This window comes from Pleurodeles waltl, chromosome 3_1 (assembly GCF_031143425.1).
Source record: "Pleurodeles waltl isolate 20211129_DDA chromosome 3_1, aPleWal1.hap1.20221129, whole genome shotgun sequence".
Lineage (NCBI taxonomy): Eukaryota > Metazoa > Chordata > Amphibia > Caudata > Salamandridae > Pleurodeles > Pleurodeles waltl.
In genome coordinates, this window is record NC_090440.1 from 208,205,348 (window position 1) to 208,232,730 (window position 27,383).

The 27,383-nt window shown below is 45.1% G+C and overlaps 1 protein-coding gene across 4 annotated transcripts in view; it reads left to right on the forward strand.

Annotated features, from left to right (window-relative positions):
* PEAK1 (pseudopodium enriched atypical kinase 1) overlaps nt 1-27,383 on the forward strand; it is a 490,737-nt gene that overhangs the window by 352,830 nt on the left and 110,524 nt on the right. For 2 of the 4 annotated variants that reach the window (XM_069222202.1, XM_069222203.1), the window contains one exon: nt 7,072-7,234. The exons of the other annotated variants lie outside the window; for them this stretch is intronic. The gene's annotated coding sequence lies outside the window, so the exon portion shown is untranslated. The remainder of the gene's footprint in view (nt 1-7,071; nt 7,235-27,383) is intronic. 4 annotated transcript variants of the gene reach the window in all.

Below are 27,383 nucleotides of genomic sequence, written 5' to 3' on the forward strand. Positions count from 1 at the left end.
TCTCTACTTCTCAACCTATAATACCAGGCTTTCTCTTCTCACACCGTCTATTCATTCATCAGTCAGCAGCCCTCTTCCCTACACAGCGTCTTTCTTTCTATTGCACTCTGCACTTATTCATCAGACTTGGGCCACTCTTTTGCACAGCCTTTCTAACTTTCGGCTCTTTACAGCTTCTCTCTTCTCACCATGTGCTTCCATTCATCAAGACTCTTGCCCTCTGTTCTTCAGTCTATCCTTCTCTCCATCAAATGCATGCCTTCTGTTTTTCACAGTCCCTCTTCCTTTCATCAAAGTTTGATCCCCTGTTCTTCCCGGTCTCTCGCTTCCTACCCCTTTGTCCTTCCATTCATCAGATTTTGTCCCTCTGTTGTTTACAACTTCTCTCTTCACCTTACCCTGCCCATCCATTCATCATGCTCTGTCTTTCTGTTCTTCACAGACTCCATCTTCTCCTTCGCCTTTCCATTCAGCAGTCTTTGGCATTCTGCTGTTCTCTGCTTCTAGTCACCAGACTCTGGTCTTTTGTTGTTTACAGCTTTTCTCTTCCTCACTTTCATCACCAAACATACACCCTCTGTTCTTTACAGCTTTCATTTTCATCTCACCATGTCCTCTGATTCATCAGACTTTGCTTCGGCTCATCCTCCCCACCTTTCTTTCTCTTTATCAGATGTCTCCACCTGTTCTTCACAGCTTCTCTCTTCTTGTTCTTCTTGTCACCCTGTCCTTTCAGTCATCAGACTCTGGGCCTTTCTTCTTCACAGCCCATCTTCTCACCTCCTCCTTACATTTATCAGACTTTGAGTCTCTGCTCTTTGGAGTCTCTCTGTTTTTTCACCTTGTCCTTCCAGTCATCAAAGTCTGTCTATTCATCAGAGTTCACACCCCTGCTTCTTCTCTGCATCCATCTAAAAGTGACAGTTTCTGTCTCTCTTCTCACCTACAAGGTCAGGCATCACAAGCTCTGCCATCTCTCTTCGTCCATCCAGAGGAGAAAGGCCTTGTCTTCCCTCCATAGCTCTTCATTCATCATTGCATCATTCGTCTGCACCTCCATCTGACACTGGCCATTCGTTCATCATCGCTCCAGACCTCTTCCTCCATTTATCTCAGGATGTGGCCCTGCTTCAGACTCTCACACTTTATCCTTCTTGTGGTCAAAGCTTGTGGCTCTGACAGTCCATGCTTTTCACCCTGGCCTTTCATTTTGCTGGATTGTCTGCCTGTCTCTCCTCCTCATTCTGTCCCATACTCAAAGATTACGCATGTCCCTCCTTCCTGCCACTCATTTTTAGGTTGAGCCTACCTGACAGCACAAACTCGCTGTTTGCTAAGGACCTATAGTGAAGTACTAGTGGGCCTAGAGCTCTCCCTTTGCTTACCATTGGTTGGCTTTATCACTCTCAGCTTGCTTTCTGTTTGTTGCCTTGTGTGGGCTTGCCATGCTCTTCTACGTTCATCCGTCCCCTGGAACATAGCCTCCTTACTTGTATCCTTTCACCCCTTAATATTCAAAAAACACATTTTTCTTTTTGGTTAAGCATTCATGAGAGTGCATGTTTTTTCTAGCTGCCTCCCTCGTGCGTTTCTCGTCCTCCTCTATGCTGTGCTCTGTGTTGGTCTCCCGCGCCTGTGTGCTGCTCTCATTCCCCGTTCATGTTGCACTTTTGCCCTGTGGTGCTTCCCCTCCGTGTTGCTTTCCCACTTAAGTTCTTCTCCATCAAGTGCTACATTTCCCCCTCCTCCGTCCTCCCAGTTGCTGTCCCTTTCCACCTTCCCTCTCCCCTTTGCTGGCCCTTCCCACCATCCCTCTGCCTGTTGCTGCCACCTTCCATTCTCCCGCTTCCCATTGCTGTGCCTTCCCCTCCACTCCCTGTTGCTGCCTCCTCCCAAGGTCCTACCTTCCATTGCTGCCTTCTTCCAGCCCACTGCTTCCCCTGCTGCCCCCTCCCACGATTTTCTTGAATTTATCTAGTATTGTATTTATTCATTCATTTGCAGAGAACCAAGCCTACATATTGTTACAGGCTCGTACACCTCAAAAGCACTTTTGCAATACTTCTGTTTATTTATTTTATTTTCTGTTCCTTAAAAAAACAAGAAGCCCCCACGTCATTCTGTAGGCCTTCCCTTCTCAGCTTTCATTCTTCATAAGTTCAGGGGTCTGTCAGTTTGTCCTTTTCAACCTTTTTTTCATGGGCTCGAAAACTCTGCCCGTCCTTCATTCTTACTTTTAATTATTCACAGGCAGAACCGTTATAAGGGCCAACAGCATCCACTCCTCAGCATGTCATCCTCGCTCTTTTAAACTTTTAAATGACCGCTGTCTGCACTCATGATCCTGTGCCCTCTTTTTAGGTCTGGCTTTACTGAGATGTTGTCTTTGCCTTATGTTATTAAAAGAGTCTTCTGAAGTAGTTACAGAGGGGCTTAGACTCTGCCCACATTTTGGTTAACTTGAGTACTGCATTTGATTGTCTAGAAGTTATATGCTTCCATTGAAAAATAGTTCTTCCAGTTCACTTTTTGCCTTGTGCGGAAGCGTATGCTCAGTACAGCAGGGCTGAGTTGGTTACAAAAGCAAACCAATGATCAAGGTTGTAGGTCTGATCTGTTCATTATAGAAAGTATTTATTATGAAGAAAATATGTCAAAAGGCATTTAAGGGTGGATTGTTTTTATTCTTTATTAAAACTAACGGAGAGGTATTGTATTACATGGAATTTCATAAATTACCTTAGTAGGTTTGTGGGTTGGTTAGTCCTTTCTGACAAACTGTGCAACTAGGAGATTGGCACTGTGATATTCCTTGTTAGGCCATTTTAAGAAAGATAATATTTTGCTTTGACAGCTGTACTTTTTTATACATTTGTGGTTTTATTACTGTATGTGCCTGACTGTTACTGTGTGGGAAATCTTCTTGTGCTTAATACAGTCGGCCTGGGATGGTTATGGTGAAAAGCCACTGGGTCACTCTGAAAAATTATATCTGATACTATATGCCTAGTCTGTTTATTGTGAAAAGTTATGACAAGGGTAATAGACCTAAATTATTTATTGTAAAAGTTATTTGATAAAGCCAAGAGATATTTAATCGTGGATTATTGTTACCCTGTGTTACAGGATATAGACAGGTGTTATGTCACATGAAATATAAACACTGCCATAATAGGCAAGCATTTTGGTGTTCACCCCCTATGACTTTAAATGTGATAATCCTTGTTAGCCATTTTGTGAGATGTTGTGTATTCTTTTGCCAACTGTAACTTTGTAATATTTGTAATTTTGGAGCAGCATGCATGATGGTTGCCAGTTTGTCACACTTCAGTAGGCTGTGGTGGTTATGCTGTCAAGCCAGCGGTAAAGACTATGGCGGTCATTCTGACCCTGGCGGTCAAAGACCGCCAGGGCGGAGGACCGCGGGAGCACCGCCGACAGGCCGGCGGTGCTCCAATGGGGATTCCGACCGCGGCGGTAAAGCCGCGGTCGGACCGGCAACACTGGCGGTCTCCCGCCAGTGTACCGCCGCCCCATTGAATCCTCCAAGGCGGCGCAGCTTGCTGCGCCGCCGAAGGGATTCCGACCCCCCCTACCGCCATCCAGATCCCGGCGGTCCGACCGCCGGGAACCGGATGGCGGTAGGGGGGGTCGCGGGGCCCCTGGGGGCCCCTGCAGTGCCCATGCCACTGGCATGGGCATTGCAGGGGCCCCCGTAAGAGGGCCCCTACAAGTATTTCACTGTCTGCTTGGCAGACAGTGAAATACGCGACGGGTGCCACTGCACCCGTCGCACAGCTTCCACTCCGCCGGCTCGATTCCGAGCCGGCTTCATCGTGGAAGCCTCTTTCCCGCTGGGCTGGCGGGCGGCCTGAAGGCGGCCGCCCGCCAGCCCAGCGGGAAAGTCAGAATCACCGCCGCGGTCTTTCGACCGCGGAACGGTATTCTGGCGGCCCCCGACAGGCCGGCGGCGACCGCCACCGGCCAATGTCAGAATGAGGGCCTATATGCCATTTGGAAATATGTCAGGTTCTATAGGCTTGATCTGTTAGTTATACAAATTTGACAAAGCCACTAGCCATGACTCACTTATTGTGCAAAGCATATGCTAAAAGTTTTATAGGCTTTTAAAAGTGGATGGTTATTAAATTTTCATAAAGCCTGTAGGCTGGTATCATGTTAACTGGAATCTCACAGATTACCATAGAAAGCAAGGGTTTTGGTGTTGGTGACCCACTCGAACAAATTGTGGGGATAGATGATTTGCACTATGGCTAACTTTACTGGGCCCTTTTAAGGGGGACTTTATAATGTTTGACATTTAATTTTGTGCACATTTGTAATTTTCACAGTATACCAGATGAATGCTTTGTGTGGAAAGATGATGCTCAAAAACAGTCTTTGTTTGATATAGTGACTAGTTAATGTTAAAATCTATACACCTGATTGGTTCATTGTGAACTTTTATTTCAGATACCCTAGGTCTGATCTCATTGCTATTAAAAGCTCCTGCAAATGCAGAAAGCCTGATTTATTTATTATGAAACAAATATGTTAAACCCAATAGGCCTTTAAGGCTCGATTGTTATTGCATAGTATTAAAGCCTACAGATGTGTATTTGGCTAGATTATATCCGATGTTACCTTTGTAGTCCAGTATTTTGGTGTTGGTTATCCTCTTGACAAACCTAAGGTTACAGTATTTGCACTTTGTCATTTTTATACATGCTAATAGTGTCTAGGCAACGTTTTCACCTCATTAATTACCAGTTTACCACCCAATTACAGCAATAAGCAACTGAGAAATGAGCAGTCAACCTTCGGGTAGGGCCTCTCACTACGCAGAAACACACGTTGTTGCATTTCTGGAAGGTTTTAACCCTTTTCAGCTAGAATTCTTTTTTTTTTGTTAAAATCTTACAAATTATGCAACAGATGGTGGATTATGTGGCAAATCCATAATAATGCAGACATTGCAGCTGTAGAATCACATAATTGAGCGGCCCTTCTATATATATTTATATATTTGTGTAGTTTAATGTTTTTTTTATTACAAGATCCTGGCAGACAAATGAGCCTGTCCGGCCTTCCTAAGGCAGTCCAGCAACAATTACTATGCTAGTACCATAGCAAAAAATGCTGTGCACTGTATAATTTGCCCTTTCTTGATACACAATTTAGTCAAACTTGCTGCATAATTTGGACCTCTCCTGCTACCTAGGGGGACTTTGCATAGGCCCTTTTCTGCCATTGGCCTGCATGAGTGTCATTTAAACTCAGCTCCCAATTATGACAGCAGTTAGCTTGGGGTATTGGGTCAGCTCACTTTATTTGTGATGACTTAATTTGTCTGATTGTATGTGTACATCTGCCTGAAAATGAATGTGCTTTTGTTGCCAGGGTTGGTGGGCCAATCTTTTAGTTTCCCTCTGTTTCCTTCCATATGTCCCCTTTTATTTTTCTTTCTGCTAGTTATTTTTACTCTTTGAGCATGCTGTTCTCCAGGTAGTACTAATAGTCGCTTGCGTACTAGTCTTTTCATTTGTAGTGTACCGCAACCCACGTGGCACCTACCTCCAAAAGAGACAATCATCATGGAATTATATTGGCCATAATATATCACTTTTTAATTATTCCAAGATGTCCAGAACTTTGGTACTAGATGTGGGAGCCATTATGAAACTTTATTCAGTGATACACAAGTGCAATAACATCGCAAGACAGCCACCTGCTGCTTTATTGAATTGTATTTGTAATTGCAAGATCGTGCTCTGGGTGTTTAAGCAGCAGCATTTTAATGTGTATTTTCTTAATCCATCTGGAATATTGTCGCTCAGTGTGTGCTTTATTGTGATTTTATAAACAGGTCATTGCAAGAAAGAGGGAATGAGTGAATGCAGGATGAGTGATACAGTGCATGTATCGTAGATGGAGTGTCTGAGAGGTACTTTGATTTGTGAGCCGCACCTGGTGGCATTGCCAGGGCATGTTTCTACACGTGCTCCGTCCTCGTGGACCGGCGGGCAACGGGGGCGTGCCACGGTTGTGCCTGGGACAGCCGGTCCTCTCGCACCAGTGACTGGGCGGGCTCCGCCGGGATGAGGTGTTTGTACACATGGTTGGGCAGCCAGTCCGCGGTCGGTTCGCGAACCCGCCTTCGGGGAGCGGGGTGGAAGGTAGAACAACTGCACGGGCGCTATTTCTGTGCACAGTGGTCACCGGATACCGCGCTATCTATAGACCTCAGAGGCATGCGCCCCCCTTGCATGGTCCAGCAGCCCCCGCGGGGAGTCAGTGTGCATTGGGAAGCCCTCCGCCCCCTCTCATTCTTCGCACTCATCTGTAGTCTAGCCCCTTCGGCAGTCTCTGATGTTTCCTCTCCCTCCTTTCCTAAGGATGGCCCTCCACACTCTGTTTACCGCGCCTCACTCGTGCCCCCTCCTCCTCTCCAGGATGCTTTTCTTTCCCCCTCTTCCTCCTCACCTGCCATGTTCTCCTATTTTGTCTCTCACGTAAAGTATCATTAGCTCCCTTTTATTTCCTTTCGTCACCCCCGTCTCTCCACTACTTTCTGATCCAGTGCCGAGTATTTCTAGTTCTCTCTTTTGCCATCATTAGCCTCCTCGTTTATCTCTCCAGCGCCTCCTTACTTTATCTCACCGCCTCTCCTCCTTCACTTACATATTCCACTTTTTATCTTCTCCTTTCTTGTCGTTGTCGCATCCCCTCCCCTTTCATCTCGTTTCCTTCGATTTACTCATACTCTTTACGCCCCCACCCCTCCTCTTTCTGAACGCTCTTTGGTTGTTTTGATTTCCTCCTCTGTCCCCTCTCTTCCTCTGTCCTCGACTCTCAGTTTGTCCCACTCTTCTCTCCCGTCCCTCTTGTCACTTCCCCTCCCAGCCCCGCCCTCCTTCCCCATTCTCTCCCCTCGGCTCTCCGGCTGGGGGCCGCCCTCTTCGGGGAGGCTGGTTCGGGGGGCGGAGCTCGGGGCGGCCTCTCTCGTGTTAAACTTGTGCTCTCTCCGCGGAGTTCACATTCCTCTGTTTTTTTTCACCCTTCTTGTCACAGACAACGCTGCAGCCCGGAGAAGGGAGCCTCTTCCTGACCCATTTGGAGTTTTTGGAGCCCTCTTGAGAAGGGGTTTTAGGGACGTTTGGGAGCCCCCACTTCTGCCGAGCCGGCGCTCCCGCCCGCATGTAAGATGAAGGAGAGACTGCGGCGGACGTGAAGGGTAAGTGGGTAACCACCGTCCCACAAGCCCCGTTAGTAAACACATGTGAATGTTGGGGTGCATGCTGTGTTCGCTGGGCAGGCTGAGGGGAAGGGCCGGTGTGCTGCCACTTTCCAGACACCGCACCCGGGGTGTCCCGGACAATCCTGGCGCGCTCTGACTTGATTCGCCCGGGGTGATGACTTCCCCCTTTGCTAACTCTTGTCTCCCAAACTGCAGTTTATTGCGCTCGGAGAGCACGGGTTTGTTTATTTCTCACGGTCTCCGAAGTCGCTTCTAGGCGCTGCGCCTCTTCCATTCTGCAGCACTGTAGGGAGCGCTGTATAACGTGTCTTTACTGTTCGCTCTCCCCCCGTCTCGATAAAGTAGCTTAGAACAGCCTCTCTTGAATGCCCCCCTCCCTTCGTCTTTACTTATGTCGCCAACCACCCCGGAATTCACCCCTCCCGTTATGAAATGCTCATTGTTACAAAGTCCACTGGTCCCAATTTACGCCTTTGCTTTCACATGTACCGACTAATTTGTGTTCCCCTCTGACTGTCCCTGTACCCTGCAGTGGACGCCTCTCGCCAGTGACCCTGTCACGCCCACTTCCTTTTGTGCCACAAGGGATTACTCCAACTGAAGCGTGGCTCTTCCTTTGACACCTCCCCCCCCCCCCCCCCCCCCAACTCTCATATGTTCCAAGTGTTTACCAAGTGGTCACCCGCCCCCCAAAACAGTACCAGAGGCGCAACCTGCAGTCACAAAAACGCAGACAGTGGCCGACACCTTGCGTATAAGGTGACCCGGTGTACCCCCTTCCCCACCCCCACTTTCTTATGCAAATAAAGCGCTCGGGATCTCGTCTCAGTCAATGTTTTAAGGTACACAGTGTAACTGTGGGTACCAAAATACTCCTGGAGAGCAACAGAGGATACCCAGGGAATGTAACCGGAGATGTATCCTTACCATGGGAATGTAACCTTAGATGCCGGTCCTCAAAGGGGACATTGCTAAAAGGGAATGTAACTATAGCGCCTGCGTACAAAAGGAATGTAACCCTAGATGTCTGCCTTCCTAAGCATTGTCCATCTAGACGCCTGGATGCTCAGAAAATACCATTCCCAATGTATGTTGCATGTAACCACAGATGTGTACATTCCCTGGCAGTGGAATAACTAGATGATGTAATCTCCACAGCCAGGAAATGTAGGTGTCCGAATGTCCCTGTAGTGAGTAGCTGTATTTATCCGGATATGCTTGCAGTGTGATTGCAGATGTCAAGGTTGCAAGGAAGCCTAACCGCATAATTCTAGATTCTTTGGGAGTCTAATTGCTCTGAGGAATGTTATCCAAGATGGTCAGACACCCAGGGAACGTGATTGCAGATGTCACCAGGGCCGGACTGGCCGTAGCGGGCATTGGAAGTTTCTCTGGGATGCTGGAAGGGAGGGGGCGGTTTTAAAGCGGCGGGGGCCGTATTTGTTAACTCGGGGCCGTTTTACAGCAGTGCAGCGAACCAGGGCCCCAGTAACAAAAGCAGCAGTAGCTCGCGCTCCCGGGTTCTGTCTGTGACTCGGCAGACCACAGCTCATAATTAACGTAATAAATAAAGGAATTCAGTGTTAACAGAAGCGCAAGCGGGCGGAAGGAAGAACAGAAGATGAATAAATAGGAAAGGGTACCTTGAAAGGAATATTGATTTGAAGGAAGAGTGAAAGTATGGATGAATGAATGAATCAGTAGCTGAACGAGTGAGTACATGGATGAGTGTGTTAAGGGATGATCGAATGGATTTGTGGACAGACACGGAAAGATGGTGGATTAAAGGGATGGATGGCAGGGTGAATGGATAGCTGGACAGACAGGTGAAAGGATGGTAGAGTACAGGGGAGGATGGACGAGTGAGTGATTGGGTGGCAGAATGGATGGATGGATGATTGGCATGGTGGATAAATGGATGGTGGAGTGGATGGATGCATCAATGAATTGCAGATGGGATTGATGGAGGAGGGAAGATTGAACAATGGAGCAAATAATTAATGGATGAATGTATGCAAAGGTGGAATAGTGGGTATAAGCAGGTTAGTGGAAGGGTGAAAGGATGAATGGATAGATGCTTAGATAGAAGAGACAAGCAAGCTCTTTTAGGGAGGGTTGAGGGTCACTTACTTTGCTTACTTGTTGCAATCAAAAGTTTAGTACAAAGTGGAGGGTATTGTAATTTTCTGGCTACTCCCGTGTACATGGCGCTCCCCACAATTGTGATTTTAAGGCTGAACTACAGGCAATGGCTTAAAAACCAGGCAGCGCTTCCCCAGCCTACCCAGTAATATTTTCTTTCAGGGTTTTCCATGAAAATTGTAAAAGCACCTTTAGAAAACTGTTTTTGTGCCTGTGTCACCATCTGTGGTCCGTTGGAGTGACCTAAATGACTCCATGGGGAGTTTGAAACCCAACCTCAAATTATATTGGATGCAAGGGGTATGTTTTCCCCAGACAGAGCCACACAAATTCGAGACACATTTTAGCACGCAAGAAATCCAAGATTTTAAGGATTGTGTACCTGTAAAGAAACACCAACGTCTATCGTGACAGTTTCAGCACTCGGCCGGAAGTCTTTTGCGGTCAGAAAGGGCAGCTCTCGCGCATAAGAACACAGCCCGTTGTCAAATACATTACAGCATCATATAAGTAGACAGGTTTTAAGACGGTGGGACTCCCACAAACACCCAAACCAAAGCAGGAATTTCAGGACTATAGAGATGGCAGCATGGCCCTCACACAAGGACACAGGCCATTGTCAGATCTGTTGGACCCCTACGGAGAAAGTACCTCAGTTTTGAGCAGAGGCTGTTACTCAGGGATATGCACCTTTGTCAGCTTTCTAACAGCATCACACAGGAAATAGTGCTGTATAAAAATGTCCCTACCCATGCAGGATTATACACATTTGTCAGGTCGGTTACAGGGTCAGGCAGGAAGGTCTCAGTTTTAAAGATGGCTGCTCTCATACAAGGATAGAAACCTGTCAGATGCGAATGTAGAAACTGCCTTGGTTTAAAGATGGCCGCTCATATACACAGTCACAAACTTTATCAGACCTAGAATAACAATGTTGGAAGTCCTGGGAATTAAAGATGGCTACTCAATGACATACAGCATTGTCAGATCCATTGCTTAAAAGTTAATTCCTTGGTTCAGGGTATTTCAGCAGCACGTTTATTTGTTGTCTAACCCTCAGTACTGGAAGTATGTACTCTTTAAACGAGTTCTGAAGATCGAAGGTAAATCATCACATCTTTGACAGAACTATTGCACGAGCAAAATCCATCGTAAGATCAAATGGTATTGTAGAGTGGTGAGGGCAATAAGTCATGCTTAGTTAAATATTTGGTTATTGAAGTTTACATGTACAACGTATTATACTGCAGAGTTGCAGATGTATGCAGGCGTAGGGGACCGACTGGTCATTAGTTTATTCTGGTACTTCCCGGTGGGCCCGAATTTATCGGTGCTTTGTGCCTATTCTTGCCGCATTCCCTTACCAGTTCCCATACCCTACAGAGTGGTCCATTTCCTCTACCGACTTATACTATCTCCCATTTCAGGTAGTAAGATTTCAGGTAGTTAGTTTTTAGGTTGAGCGCGCAAACGCTTTGATGTGTTGTAAGTATTTTGGGCTTTTAACCACACCCACCGCACCCCCATCACTTTCACTCGTTCATAGGTTTGCCTTTCAGAAATCCTCTGTTATCATTGGTAAATGCTTTATGTTTGTCCCTCCTTGGGGCGGTTTTGTTACTGCCTTGAAGACTGCCCTGTTACATGGATAATTGCACAATTGCTGATACGTTTGACTGTGAGCAAACTTCTTTTTCCTTTTATGTCTCTCCTTTGCGCTCATGCTCATGACGCTTTGAATTGGCTCGCTTATGTCAGCTGTTTTACTTTTCATTTCAATTTGTGTGGCAAGAAAAGTCATGTTAGGAATTCACCACGCTAATATCTCTAACTCAAATGCGAGACCCATTGTATTGCAAATGGTTATTCTGTAGAGGGACATTACATGCCCTGTAAAATGGTTCTACCAAATCATGGCACAAATGTTTACCTTTCCTTTTTTTTTTCTAAATTTATTTTTTACATCTTTTATCAGTCACACGGTTTCTTTTAGGATCATATGTTTTTCTTCCTTGGTGGGATTATGCTGCTTGGAACTGCTGCAGAGACTGAACTATTGCAATATTTCATTAGTTTTTCGGCAGTTTTTATATTTAATAATTCACGCTGTAATTTATGTAATTTAGACCAATTTTTACTAAAATCGTCTTTGGGCAAAGATCTCTGTCTTCAGATCCACAGGAGACGGTCAGGCTTGCTCGCTGAACTCACTCAGACGATCAGAAGGGGGACGAATTAAACATTTTTGCCAGGGCTGGTTTTAGGTCCTAGTACAGCTCTGAGTAGTACATACGCAGTTTCTTAGCTGCTAGACCTTGGAATAGCATCCTCTGACACGTGTCCCATCACAATAATATGCAGCACAACTTCCTGACTCCAATGCACTCAACAAAATGTTAGTGTTTTTTCACAGACCATGATGTTTGGAAAATATATATTTTTAACAGTGACCTGTTAGGACGAAATCTTTTTCCCAGAGACCTCCCAATGTTTTACTCCTGCGGGAGATCTAGCACTACCAGGGTTGGGTTGGCCCATATCGCAGTCTGGTTGTGCCACAAGGGCTGGTCTTTCAGATTAGTGTGTGGGGCGTTTTTTGGCTGTTTACGCACAAACGCATGATGTCTTCCATAGTTAGCAAAACACCTATACATTATGTGCCACCAAAGGCATGATGGTCTCTTCCGTGATGCCGTAGACAACCTCTGTTTGTATTTTATTTTAGCTGTTGGTTAGAGAGAAGGCCTGGCCCCAGGCAGCAGTAGAGTGCTTTGCATTGAACATTTCTGTTGGAACAGTAGCTCCTCTAAAAGCAAATGCTGCAGATCGAACAGTATGGTGTATGTGGTACCCGTATGAGATGTGATGGGACAGTCACGTCACGTTTTTACAATCGATAAATCGGTTTAACACTCGCTGCTGAAACATGCAGTGATCTCCAGGTCATGAGTTAAAATCTTGAGCAGGCCGACACAGCCCTCACTCCTTAGGAAGTGTGTAAATTAAGTACGGCTAAAATGAGTCATAATAACACCTGCTGTTTGCAGCTTTTTCGCGTTTGTACACTCCACAGAGAACGATGAAATAGTTTGCATGGAACCAACCCATTTTGTGATGCAGTGGTGAAACCTGGCTCTAGGTGCTCCTTCTTAGCCACTAGTACATAACCCCTTCCCTTTCGAGGCTAAGTGAGACCTGCCAAACCTGCCAGGGAACTAGGATCATTGTATTCAGAGAGAGGAACTTGTGGGACACCCGGGGTAGCCGCTTCATGGAGGGGGCGCCGGATGTCAAGCGTGCACAGCATCTGTCGGTGTACGATAGACCCATTCTAGTGAAGCAGATGCCAACCTGTCCCTGGACGAAAGTTAAAGGTCTTTCGACAGGCCTGGGCAAAGATAGTCGCATCCTGGATTAATTTGTGGCTGCCTCTACCCCGGCCCTCACAGTCTTTCAGAGGCACCGTCCGCTTTCCTGTAAAGATTACTCTGCAAAATGGAGGGCACTTCTGCACACGGGTGGAAGGAATAAAATACTGTGAAACGGGGTGCATTGAGCCAGGAAGGAAGGGAAGCAGAATGGATGGGAAATGCCATGAATGGCGTCTTCCTGTTGAAGCCAAAAAGCCACCTCTGCACACAACAATGCCTGCGCAATGTTAGAAACAATGGCCCTCGGATTGGTTGCAAGACTCCTCGCTGGGCACTGCAGCGCCTGCTCACGCAGTGCCAGGGGCCTTCCCTACCAAAGTCTGTCCCACAAAGCCCATTTTTTTCCTGTCTGTAGAATGCAGGCTGATGCAGAACAGTCTGTGCCCGGGCACGTTGCGCCCCTCGTCGCCACCGTCCAGCTGGCAGACCAGTGAGCGGAAACGCACTTTGACCCCTCGGAGAGGTGCCTCGGTTTCGGGCCTGGTTTCACCTGGCCTGCTGCCACGCTTTCTCCCAGCTTCCGCTCTGCGGCCTGGGCGAAGAAAGAGGAAGGAAGCTTAAAGGCCCGCGGCTGTCACTCGTCCAGGCCCCAGATATGTGTGGGGCACACCCCGGTGGCGGGGCCGGGACCTCCCCACCGGGAACGGGCCGGCAGCCCACTCCTCCTCCCTCCCTGGCGCGAGGCGCAACTCTGCATTTTTACAGATGGTCACTTGGCCATCTGCCCCAGGGCACACGGGGGGACAAAGCAGTGAGGCGGGCCGCACCACCAGCATGGCCCTCGGACTTCCGCGCCAATGATGCGTTTGCATCTTCTCCCCACTTCACCCTAAATCGACACATTTCGAAATAAATGCCTGACGTTCTTTGGAATGATATCGTTTTGTGATATGACGCAGAGCGTTGGCACCACCCCCACCGGACTAATCCCGCTGAGCTATTTGTTCACTAATATTCGTATTTTGAAGCCAGCGGTGCCAGCAATACCTGACAGCACAGGCTGTTTTATTTAGAACAGTTTTCATATTCACGCCAAAGAACGCAATTAATATATATTTTTATTTTGCGTGGCTTGGCTCGGTAAGGATCCATCTGCCGTGCCTTGTTGATACGTTTTGGAGGGTAGTGGTGTGACTAAAAAGGTGGACGTGTGGCAGTGACGTCTGAGGGGCTCGGAAGTGACGAGTCGAATCGATGCATCCCCCGCTGCTGGCTTTGCTGGCGAAGAGCACTGCTGTTGTTTTCATTGTAGTGACTCACTCTGTGACATGGTGTAGTGGTTACTTCATGCCAAAGCATCCCCTCCATGCCGGAAACAGAAGCACCGTCACTGGCACCACAAGTTTAAGGCTGGGCCAGCGCTTCGACGGCAAAGGGAGTCGTGAGACCCAAGAGGTTCCCCTGAGGGGCTTAGTCCCGCGAATGAGGGTCCCACAATTCATGGGAATGAACCATGTACCGATCCTGTGCACGTGATGCAGTTTGTGCTGTATCTGTTGTGTGTGGATAACTTGGTCTGCAGATGGCCTTATTGCACATGTTGCCTGTAGTTTGTAGTACTACCTGTGAAGATCTTTTCAATATACACACTTCTAAATGATTGGCTTTGCTAGTGCTTGTTTTTGTGTGCTGTGCTGTCTTCTGTTATGTTTTTGATATGTGTCGAGCACACATTCACTAAATCTCATGCCTTTCACAGCATAAGTGATGCACGTATGTGAGTGAGAACGAATTGGACCTATCTCATGAAGGGACACATTGTCACCACTTCATACAACCGGAAGTGGTCAACCGTTTTGTGGATGGGTGTTGGTATTGTGTTTTGCGTCTTTTCAACTTGAGCAGAAGACGTTTACACTACGCAACTAGTACATTAAGGTGGCAAATTTGTGCCCAGGCACAGTTCTAGAGTTTGGGGTTGGCACACATGTTTTAAGTTTTTGAATTTGTAAGTAGTGGTTTCTTCTTTACTTTTATCTATCACCTCAGCTCTTATTGTATAAAGATACCAGTATTTCTTCTTTTAATGCAGTTTCTACACCAACAAGCAAACTTCCATTCTCATTCTCATTCTCATGTTCTTTTAAAAAACTCCTGCACTAATAACCTCTACTCCTAGTAGGTATTTTTTTCCATTACTTGGGTACCAGCATTAATACTTGTATTCTAACACGGCTATTGCCTCCTCTGCATAGGCTTTCTTATTCTTTCTGGCTATATTGCATTAGGGCTGCACATATTCTTATCCTCATGGGATTGATGTTTCACCTTGTTAATCGTGCATATTATTTACCATTTTTTCTGTCACTTTATTTTAACTGAGAGACCTCATTGTTTAGTTTGAGTATATATATGGTACTTAATTTTTTTATTAGACGCCTTGAAATACACCAGCTCTCCCAATGAAGAACTCATGGTGGTCCGAAACATATTGGATCTTCTTAAATACTGAAAATAGAAATACGTGATTTTTGATTTGACATAGGCTTGAAGATTACCATAAGAATACACAAATGCCTGGACATGTATTTTCAACTGTTTATTTAAGCAGTTGAATGTATAAAACAAATTTTTGCCGGAAAGGAACATTTAAAGAAGGTTGATTTGAAAACAACCATTATTCAGAAGAAAACGGTTTAATGATCTAGGCAATTTACTTCACCAATCGGCTGTGCACAGAGGAACTAACTCTTGTTGCTAAGGGCTGGTTTGTGCAGTTTTACAGAGTTTCAGAGGATAGTTCTTTGAGGCACACTCCAAATATCATAATATGAGAGAACATATGGTCACAAAGTCTTTATTAAAAAGTTAGCAACAATGTGGGACCTCAGTCCTGGTCTACCAAATACTCTGCCACATTATCCTCGACCTCCAGCAACCCAGCAAACCCCACTCTCATTTCACATATTCTCCAAGATATTTTTTTCACCTAGAACACTTCCAGTGCACGGCTAATCTCAAGTACCACAAACTCATCTCATCCTCCCAACGCATCCCATCCAATGTTTTATTCCTGAGGGAGATCTAGCATCACCAGGGTTGCGTTGGCCTAGGTCGCAGTCTGGTTGTGCCACAAGGGCCGGTCTTTCAGATTAGTGTGTGGGCATTTTCTGGCTGTTTAAGCACAAACACATGATGCCTTCAATACTTAGCAAAACACCTATACAGTATTTCTCTACAAAAGTTGAAAACTGCCCGGATTTGGAAATGTGGACCGCTTTTGTAATTATCCAATTTGCATATCGGGGCCAATTTAATTTTAGTACCTGCACCTATAATCTTTCCCAATCTGACCCCGAGTACCTCTTTTGTCCTAAATACCCTCCCATTCCAACTTTCCTGCAAAAGCTTACATCTCACTCGAAGACCTAGCAAACTCTTTGCTTAGTTGGAAATACTCCAGAGAGAGTATCTTACTCCTAACTGCCTCTGAGAACCTTTTTTTTTGCCCAGAAAGGCCCAGCCAGTCTTGCTTTCACTGAGAGATGCTCTGAGCTGAATTATCACTCTTAAAAACTCTTGTAGTCTGTATTTCTTTCACAAAATGTTCCCATTATATCTCTCATCTCTAAATACTGTTTCACTTGTACTCTTTTTGTCCTCATTTATTATCCTCAAAAAATATCCCATAGAACCTCCCTGCCCAAGAGGAGTCCTAACACATTCAGTACAGTTTGAACCTCACTGGCCATCTAATCACCAAAAGCTCACCATCCCTTCTTTTGAAAATAATCTAAAGATGTTTTTCCTCCTCCACAAGCCGTATGTGTAAACAATGTAATCTCAGTTTTACCTCTGCCCCATGCCCCCACCGTATTCCGTCATTAATGGCCCTCCCACCAAAGATGGTTCTGCTTAAAAGGTCTGTCCTTTTGATTTGACAGTCTAAAGACCTGATAATCCCTTGCCTACTCTGAAATGATCTCTGGCCTATTTCCTTTCTCTCCTGCATGTCCTCTTGAAAGATATTAAACTTCTGGCTCTCGTCCTTTGGTCTGATTCTCCCCATCTGTGCTTTTTCATCTGTCATTTCTTACTCTGCTTAATTTCCTTGAGCAGTCCTTTCTGTCTCTGCTTTCTTACTATGGTCTATCCTTCCCCCTCTACATTTCACCTTTGGTTTGCCCATTTCCCCTCTGTGCTGTTTGTTTAGTGTATCCTTTTTAGGTCGAAGTACATCTGTCTGATTTGCTAAAGACATATTGGGGAGAATTCAGAAAGCTGATCTAGGAATGCATGCAGCCTGTTGTTTGCCTCTGGCTTTGTGGTTTGTACCTCACAATTCTTACTTTCAATTTGCTGGCTTGATGTGTTTTAGGCTGTCCAGCTTGAGTTGATACCTTCCTTTGCCCGAACCTTATTTACTCTATCCTTAGGAGCCCCCCAGGCCTTTAAATCTTATTCTTATCTCGTCACATCTGCTATGTATTCAAAGACCAAGGTCAAATGTCAGACACTGTCTTCTGATGGGGCTTGTTTACTTTTCTTTCTCTGACTTCAAAGTGAGAGGATTTATGTGACAGTCTTGCTGGATTCTGGAAGTAGAAAATAGGTTTTGTTTTCTAGCACATAACATTCAAATGAACTTTGTAAGTATTTCAGAATATATCAGAATTAGGAACACATGTTTTGTTATTTCTGAAGTGTGTTGGAGAGAAATACTTAATATGATCAAAACAAACATTACACTAGGTGAAGCAATTTCTATACATTTTCATCTGTGCACTGTATAGTTTTATAGCAAAACTGTATGTCTGTGCAAATGTAATGGTCATTTCAATTGAAAATGTGTTATCTCTAATGGCAGCGTGGTACCACGCCATGAATTCTCCACTCTGTACAATTCCACTCAACTCTGCACTACTCCACACCACTGCACTCTACTCTGCACCACTCCACTTTACACCATTCCACACCACTGCACTCTGCACTGCTACACTGTACTCCACTCCTCTGTTCTACCTTGTACCACTTTACTCCATGCCAATGCACTCTGCACCACTCTGCTCTCCACTGCTCTCTACACCACTCAAGTCTATCCCACACCAGTCTACTCTGCACAACTCTACTCTACGCCACTGCATTCTAGGCCCCTCTCCAACACTGCACTCTAGGCCATTTCACTCTGTGCAATACACTCTAGGCCAATGCTCTTTACTCCCTAGCACTCAACTCTTTGCCTCTGCACTCTACGCCAATCCATTGTACCCCACTCTAATCTACTCTGCACAGTGCGCTCTCAACCATTACACTCTGCCACTATATGCAACTGCACTCTACCCTGCACCACTCCACTCTTTACCATTCACTCTACTCTGACACAATCTACTCTACGCCACTGCACTGTATGACACTCTACTCCACTCTGCACCACTCCACTGTATGCCACCGTACCCCACGCCACTCTACTCTTAACCACTGCACTCTAGGCCACTGCACTCTACGCCACTTTGCTCCACTGCACGCTAACACTCTACTCTGCAACACTGCACTCTCTGCCACTCTACTCTGCACTGCTTCACTGTACGCTACTCCACTTGATGCCACTGCACTCTATGGCACTATACTCTGCACTACTCTATGGTACTCTGCTCTGCACTGCACTACGCCACTGCACTCTATGCCACTAGACTCCACTATGTACCACTGCCTTCTGCATCAACTCTACACCACTGCCCTCTGCATCAACTCTATGCCACTCTACTCCACTCTGCAACACTGCTCTCTACACCAATACACTCTACGCCACTGCACTTTACTCCCTAACACTGAACTCTATGCCCTTCCACTCTATGCCAATCCATTGTATGCCACTCTAATCTACTCTGCACACTGCAGTCTGTGCAACTGCACTCTACACCATTACACTCTATGCAACTGTACTGTACCGTGCACCACTCCACGACACTTCAGTCTACTCTGTCAAAATCTACTCTACGCCACTGCACTCTATGCCACTTTGCTCCACTTGCACCACTCCACTGTATGCCAATGCACTCTACACAACTGCACTCTCTGCTACTGCACTCTACTCTGCAGCACTGTATTCTCTGCCAGTAAACTCTACGCCACTCTACTCTGCACTACTCCATTCTACAGCACTATACTCTATGCCATTGCACTCTACAACTCTATACTCTACACCATTCAATGCTACTCTGCTCTGCACCACTCTATGCCACTGCAGTATTCGTCACTCGACTCTGCGCCACTGCACTCTGCCACTAGACTCTACTCTGTGCCACTGCCGTCTGGATCAGTCAACTCTACGCCACTCCACTCTGCACTAGTCTGTGCCACTCTATGCCACTCCAGACCACTCTGCTCCATACTGCGCCGCTGCACTCTGTACTACTGCACTCTACTATGCACTTCTCTAATATACGCAACTGCATTCTATGACACTGCATTGCACACTGCTGAATTCAATGCCACTGCACTCTAAGGCACTATACTCTGCAATACTATATGCAAGTGCACTTCACACCAGTCCACACTACTCTGTATCCACTCTACTCTGTGCCACTCCAGTGTACGCCACACTATGCAACTTTACACTTTGCCACTCCAATGCACAACACTCTCTGCCTTTCCAATCTACAACACTTTACTCCTCTCTTCGTCATTCCACTCTTCAACACTCCACGCCACTCTCCTCTACACCATTAACTTTTAGCCATGCTGAACAGCAGCCACGCTGTCGTACAACATGGCTAAAACACATTGGCAAAGCCAATAGCTCTTGCATAGGCGAGACCTATTGGCTTTACACATGCTTGTTTTCCTCCAGAGGCATGTCCTTTGTCTCTCTTTGCTCTTGCTTTGTCCCTTGGCTTCTTCCTTGCCCTCTGCTGTTCTGTTTAAGTTTCTAGGTTGATTTCTTCTCTCTGTTTTGAAACCGATGACTTCCACATATTTTCTTCTCCCTCTTTGTTGTCCCTCTGCAGTCTGTGCTCGACACTCACAATATCTTCCTTACCCCACTACAGTCATTTTTGCACTTTCTCTACTGCCCCCAACCCCTTCCTTCTCCCTCCCCGCTCTTCTGTTCTCTCCTTGAAGAGTGTTGCTTTGAGCTGATTCTTGCAATCATTTGCCACAAGCCTTGAATGAGTTTAACTTCCCACATGGGGAGATGATGAGTGATGCTGGATGCTATATTTAGCCCTGGCACCCGGTGCGCCCTGACTCACATCAGTTTATTAATTCTTATCCCTGTGTAACTCCAAGCCCTTGAATGGAAACGCAGGCACATAAAAATGTAAAATGAATTTAAGGAAGAGGGAAACACGTCCACATTATAGGCAACCAAGGAGTTTCAGGCCTTAGGCCTAGCTGTCCATCTAAAGCCTGGTGTCTGTGTGGAGATATTGAGAACTAGCAATTTGAGATTTGAATGCATGCTTCCCGACCAATCTCTCCCCTGCCCACATTGACCGAAAAGGATGGCACAGCAGGCAGCGCATGATGCACTCCAAACATGAGGCACCCTGCCTACATAAGCCATCAGATATAAGCGTTTCTGTATTTTATAAAGCGCAAAGGTACCACTTTAAAGTCACTTCGAAGCAGTCTCGGCCCTGGCAAACCGAGGATCAAAATTCAGGCATTCATAGTTATCATGGTGGACATTGTGTATCGAAGGCATGGTTGTAGAAGTTTATGTAATGTCTACTTGTCATAGAGGGCAGCATGCTTCAGGAATATATTTGTCATGTAAAACTCCACTTGCCCCACTTGGTGCCATGCAGTAAGGGAACACATTGTGGTAATGTTTTTCATGGTTCCACCCTGTGATTATAGCCTCTCTGGTTATGCTAGGTCTCGTATCTGGAATAGGTTTGCAGCGAGGCTGTGATTTTGCCACTGGACCACGAATATTGGCTGTGATTTTGCCACTGGGCCACAAATTTACATTGAGGGTTTGGAAGCAGGTGGGAAGAAGTTGCTCCAGGGTTGGAATACCCTGCGAGTCTGCACACACCCACAAACTAACATGTTTCAGCAACTCCTCTCCAATTTCTTCCCACACTGGAATAGGTTAGAAATGCACTTTTGACAAGGGCAGGAGAAGAAAGTGTTCCAGTGTTGGGAGGAAAGGGAGAGGCCTAGGGAAAGTTAGTTTGCAAATGCTAAGCAGATATTCACATGAGCAAATATACGCATAAGTGTTGGCTCATGTGAAAATGCAATTCACAAAAGCTTGTTAGGAGTTTGGTTTCCAGGTTTGCTTCAGTAAAATCTTGTGAATTTGTGAGAGTCGTACACCAGCACAAATACAAGGGAATGTACATGTGGGTGTGATTTTGTGACTCTTGTTTAAAAAATCATGTCCCTAATTTATTTTTTTGTTGCCCATAATGTTCTTTAATATGGTGTTACATTGATTCATCATTGTTCATCTATTTTTTTTGTATTGGCTTGCATCAAATAGGTTTTACTAAATGTTGCCTCTGAGAACGTGTATTTAAAGTTGTACAATAGTTTAGCAGTATGTTTTTTTCAAGTTGCATTTTTTAAACATTTTATTTTGAAAGCAAACCGTCACTAATATTGCGGTCATACTTGTGTTTGCATATAATCAAGGAGCATTCTTTGATCGTTATAAGTAGCCTCACATTTGTTACACCTTGCTAGCATGTATATATTCCATACTGGAACCTCTGCCAGTAATGCAAGCCGGAATCACAGCTCTCTACATTTTCCTAGAGCATTTGTAGTAATAGTAAGGGCTTTATTGTTCATAAATCATTCATACAGGTTTGAACAACCTATACATATGTATTTGTATCTTGCCTTTAGTGGCAGACAACTGTCTTTCACAGATCCATTCTCTACTACTGTAAGCTGGCAGAAAAAAGCTTTGGCCTGTATGGAGCTTGGACCTGCTTGTTCAGTGGACAAAATAAACATGAAAGCTTAGCGTTCTAGGTCCCCAGTTAATATGCCCTGGGCATGGGACAATAGGAGTTCCACACCCCTGTCTAAGGGCATAATCTGCAAAGTGTTATGGCGCAAGCAGTAGATTTGCAGCAGCTTCCCCATAACACCTGCCCATGGCCCTGATTTGGTTTCTGGAATGGGCTAGGGATGCTCAGATGAGGTCTAAGCCCCTGCCTTAGACCTGGTGGTAGTCTAGCACTGCTCGGGCCGTGTTAGCACCATTTTTTGGAATTGCTGTGAATTTGTAGATGATGCCCACGTAGGCAGGCAGAGAAGCCCTTTAACATGTACCTTGCAGTTCATTTTGTCATTGTCCGCGTGAAGAGGCACAGTGTGAGAAGTGGAATATGTACAGGTTAATGTATTATTGCCTGCCATGATTTCTGTGGATACTGCGACTAAGTAAAGTTTTTAGCAGACTTTACTATCTGATGATGTGTTGGAGATGTGTGGAGCACTTTTATCACGAGGACGAAAGGATGAAGCTCGGGAGGGTGTCTCTGAAGTGTTCTGCTGTAGACTCCCTCTACTGCTCTCTAACTGCTAGGACTACTGAAACAGACGAAGTGCTGTGCACTACCTCCGAGGCAGCCGAGATAGTCCTGTCATCTGAGCCCGTCACCATGACAACTGTGTTGCCTCTGCACGCTGGTCCCTGTGAGTTGCCAATCTCCTCAATATAATGCTGCAGGAGGTACTGTGTTGTAAATAATGATGAGCAGCAAAGATGCTGCATTAAAGTGAATCCGTGGACAGACTGCACAGCATTAGAGACGTCTGGCGGCGATGGATGAATGACCCCAGAGGAACCATTGCTTTGCAAGTGAGTGGGGAAAGTATCACGGCCACCAGTGGCAAAGGTGCACTGTCATACTTGAATGCTTACAACTGAGCTGATGTGTATCCTATGGATCTGAGGACATCTGCATGATCCAACCTGATGGTGCAAGAGTTGTATAATTAAGCATGCAGTCATAAAAATATCTGGCGCCTTGTATTGAATGAGTGTTTGATGGGGGTGACCCACTGTAGATAATCTCATCCAAGACCACAGATTAGTGGCACATCTCAGTCCAGGTTTTATCTATCTTGATGTACGTAGTTTCAGTACTGTGTTCTCACATCACATGGTGTGTTAGTTTGTGTAACTATATGGTAGCAGCAGAGTTTGTTTACAGCGCATTAACGAAGATCCCTTACTTCATTTTCAGATATAATGTTTCTCTGCAACTCTGTGTAGATTATATTACCAATGAGGTATGTCAGGGCACCAACAAGAGGGGTATTCTATCCAGAATGAATCTCACAAAATTGTCAGTAGTCACTTTTGAGGAGAAAAACGAATATTCTCATCCATAAGCAGTCTTTCCTGTACCCGAAAGAGGGAGATATAATTCAGGGCAGCCACCCCGCTCCTCGTCATTACAGACACTGTCTACAGTCCTCAACTTTACTCTCTGTAGAAGAGAAACAAGACTACAACACCCAGAATGCATTAGATGATCACACGAAAGCTCAGGACCGGCAACAGTGCCCATAATGTATTGGAAGGAGGTGATTACCCTAGCCTCACAAGAGACGCTAGTGAGGTTTTACTATTTATCCTACATAAGACGTGAGGACTCTCCCTTTTCATAAGGACTATTGAAGGGGCAAAGAATCCTCAAAGAAAAAATAAAGGACTCGCCCTTGCATGCCTATGTTTAGAAAATAAGGATTTCAATCCTTAAAGGTAAAATCTTCTCTAATATTGATCTTCCTGCAGGGCTTCGTGAATGACTCCTCAGATCAGGACCTTGGAATGACCTTGGGCCTTCAAGATATTATCTAGTTGAACTTAAGCACATTACTGTCTGATTTGGCCAGTTATCTTAAGTTAAAATTATCTCGCAGACGCATACAAAAAGTATAGTTTCTAGATGCAAATGAAACAAGAGTATGGAGGGAAAAGTTACCTGGCGAGCTGATGCTGTTGAGCTGTCAGAGCATAACTTGTGCCACAGAATCCAAACTAGCTCACTGATGAGCCTAAGAAGACCGAGACAGGTCTGGAGTCGCTTGTGTTCCCTTGTGTAGAGCCTTGATTTAAAGACAGAGTGGATTCCAGAGTTCATGGACCTGAGCCAGTAGTGTTTGCCACTCCACCTATTTCTTACAATAATTTGCAGAGTTGGCTTTGTTGTTCTCTCTCTTTCTCTGACAGAACAAATATACACTAAGGCACTGCAAATGGCCGAACTTTTTTTACCGCCTTTTATGTGCCACTCCCATACAGCATTTCTTTTTATCAACATGTATCACATTCTCGCTAAATTATTTTTGGTAGCAAAGCTTTTGATATCTTTTTACTGTCCTTTTCCAGTTAAAAGTTGGGTGGAAGCTAAAATTATTTTACGAAAAAATTCACCTAGTTGACATTTTTAGTTGTCCAGCTTCCCAGACCATAGCTAATGAAACCATTAGCTTCACACGCACTCCTGAAAGGGAACTGGATGCTTCAAATCAAAACCCTGGAGAGGGTGAAATTATCATGTTGAGTTATATGTTAGTAATCAACTGCCCAGGAAGAATATTGTGGATGTGCAACAAGCTAGGAGAGCAGACAAACTTGGACTGAAAACTCGATCCTTCAGAATATCCAAAACTTTGACGAGCTTTTTCATAAAACTCAATGCCTTCTAGTATCAGGGCATTATCTTAAAAAAATCACTTACATTTAAATGCTCCTTCCACTCGTGAACTTTGAATGAAAAAATATATACTGACATTTAGATCGTTTTGGAACCAAAAATCCACTAATCATTGGTCAGATGCTGATCGTTTTATTCCTGTGCCATAATTGTTTGGTATAAGTTTTAAGTGAAATCCTAAGATTTATTTTACCCTAGACTGTAAACTCATGTATTCAACTGTAATTTGGCTAGGGAAAACAGGTGATGCCTTGTAGCATTACTCCCTGTGTAAGTAGCTCTGCTTCCCAATTGGGTCTGACTTCTGCTATGGAAAAACAGAAAATAAGTAAATATATCGCTAAAATAAACAAGACTCCAGAGCTTTCACCAAGCCTGCCCATTGATGTGATACAATTTCAAACATGTGTTTCTAAAAATAGGTGGTTGCACTTTGCTTTTGGTGTGATTTCCATCTGAAGGGTAACTAGGAAATAGTTCTGCTTTTCGAGCGGGCACAATTTCATTCTGATGTACAGGTGAAATGTGCTTATCCCCATGATAAGCAAATTATATCTTGGGGTTGTTGAAAGATGGTTCTAGTACCCACCTTGGAACTTAAATCCTGGTTTTCCTGTTGCAGTAATTTTTCTAAGCTTTCAGAGAAAGCAGAAGATGTGATATTTGGAAGTGTCATTTGAAGATAAGAACCGCCCCTTGGCCTTCAATTATTGGACCGATTGAAACTGTAATGCCAGGTCCGAATTCCTATGCTTTTGGGGAATTGACACAGAGGATGACTGGAGTTGTTGCGCTGTACCTTTGTGAAAAGAGATCATTGATAACGGAAAAGCTTGAGTATTTGACCCCACTTCGTAGAACAACTCCATTGGTTAATTTTATATAAGTAAGTCTTTAGAACTTGGAGTTTGTAGATCATCAAAAGTATGTTTAATGCATTCAGTATATTTACTATTAATAGTAGTATTATGTAAGGAAATTCTCAGTAGTTCCCTTTATTCTTGTCTATGCATGATTCTGGCCCTTGTGATGGTCATATCTTCAGCCCCGCTTCCACTCTTAGTGTTTTGGTCTTAGTCTCTTCATTCACTACTTTCAGAGACTCCCATTGCAGCTGGTGCACCTCTTCCAAGTCCTGCTTCGTACGTTCAGATCACTCCATGTCAAGCTGTCCCTACTGCCATAGCTCACTCTAGATTTGAAGCTCTTGACTTCAATCCTGATGAATGGTTTGGAGCGGCAGTTCAGTCCCACCACCCCCACAGTCCTCGCTCACCTCTGCCTTTTTTAGGGTCGAGCCTGCGTCGCATGTGCTTGCGCATGCGTATCGCAGCGAGACGCTTTAGGTATTAGAAAAGGGCTCGGAGGCCTGTCGCCGTCACGTCAGTGTTTTTCATTGGTTCGTGGGCTTGCCTATTAAAATCTGCTTGCTTTCATTAGTCGAAGGCATGCATACGTCATGACTTTCCGATGGCTAGCCCTCCTCGAGCGCATCGACCAAGTACAGAAAACATGCGAGGCTCGTTGTTTTCAGTCCGGCTCGTGGGCTACTTTTTCCCTATTTTCCTAGCGCGATTTCGCATGGCAGAAGTCGAGCGCTTTACACAGTTAATTACACTTTTTCGGGTTATGTACATAAATGCACTTTTGCCGATAGGTGAAAATTCGGGTTAGGAGTTTACAACGCTATCAGCTCTAACATGAGCAAACGCGAGACACGTTGCATTGCAAATGCTTGTTTGACTTGGCGCTGGAATGTCTAGTCTCCACCACACAAGTGCAAGGGCATGGGTTCAGATTGCGGCTGAGAGCCCTCCAGTGTCACAGGGCTATGTTCCTCGAACAGGAAGTTGGTGAGCAGCATCCTGAACCTCCATCTGCGGAGGCACCTTTTGGCGAACATAGGGTTTCACCATGAAGGCTTGGAGTCCGAGGTTCAAAGCTCAGATGAGGGAACTTTGGCCATGCCACTAGCAAAAGTAAGAGTGGGGTAACTCTAATGGTTTCCTAAGGGAAGGTGGTTCCCTGAAAAAGGACACTATGAACTAAATGATATAGCTTCACTTCAGCTAGTACGTTTCAGCTGTATTAGAGAGAACCTGTTGGTGTTTGGTGGAAGTCACACACAATGGTTCTAGTGACTCATGCATCCTGGCAAGGTTCCTGTGACCACCTTGAGGACCTGCACATTTGGATGAGATCATGCTCACAGGATACTAACCACACAGACTGCCGAGGACACAGGAACGACAATTTCCAGTGTAAACTGGGGGTGTTTAGCCAGAATTCCTGAGATTAGAAAGTGTTAATATTAATAATCAAAAGATTGGAATACAAAAGGGCACACTATAACTGTCTGGCAAAGAAACTGCAGATATTGAATTGACAAATATTATTTGTTTTGGGATGTTTTGAAGAAGGAAAAGGATCAATGGCCTGGCCGCATCTCTTTGTATCACCGACATCCAAAGCTAATATTTTTAATGTCCCAGTTCTCATGTGTGTAGATAATGTAGAGAAATTATTTTGCAAACTTTGTAAGCTCTTTGCTGGCATTTTGAAAAGTTCAGTCGTGGTGTAGCTCTGTTTGCAGGTATAGAGAAACAATACTTTTGCTTTGTTTGTACAGTGGGTGGTAGGGATTATTTTTCCACCTCTGTGCGATCAAGGTATTTAGTTGTTGCACTGTGAGAGGGTTAAAAGAGTCGCTCCACTCCAGAATGCCCTGCTTGAGTGTATGTGATCATCATGGTGGCCCTATCTGTCTGTGGGTGCTAGAGCATCCTAGCTTAAACACCCAGTCAGCAGTTTGCAGTGGATGTCTTGGGTGGTGACCTTTTTGACTCTGTTGACAACCCTCTTAATTAGAGAGCCGTCTTCATTCTGTATGGGCTACTAGAATGTCTGTTGTGTATTTGA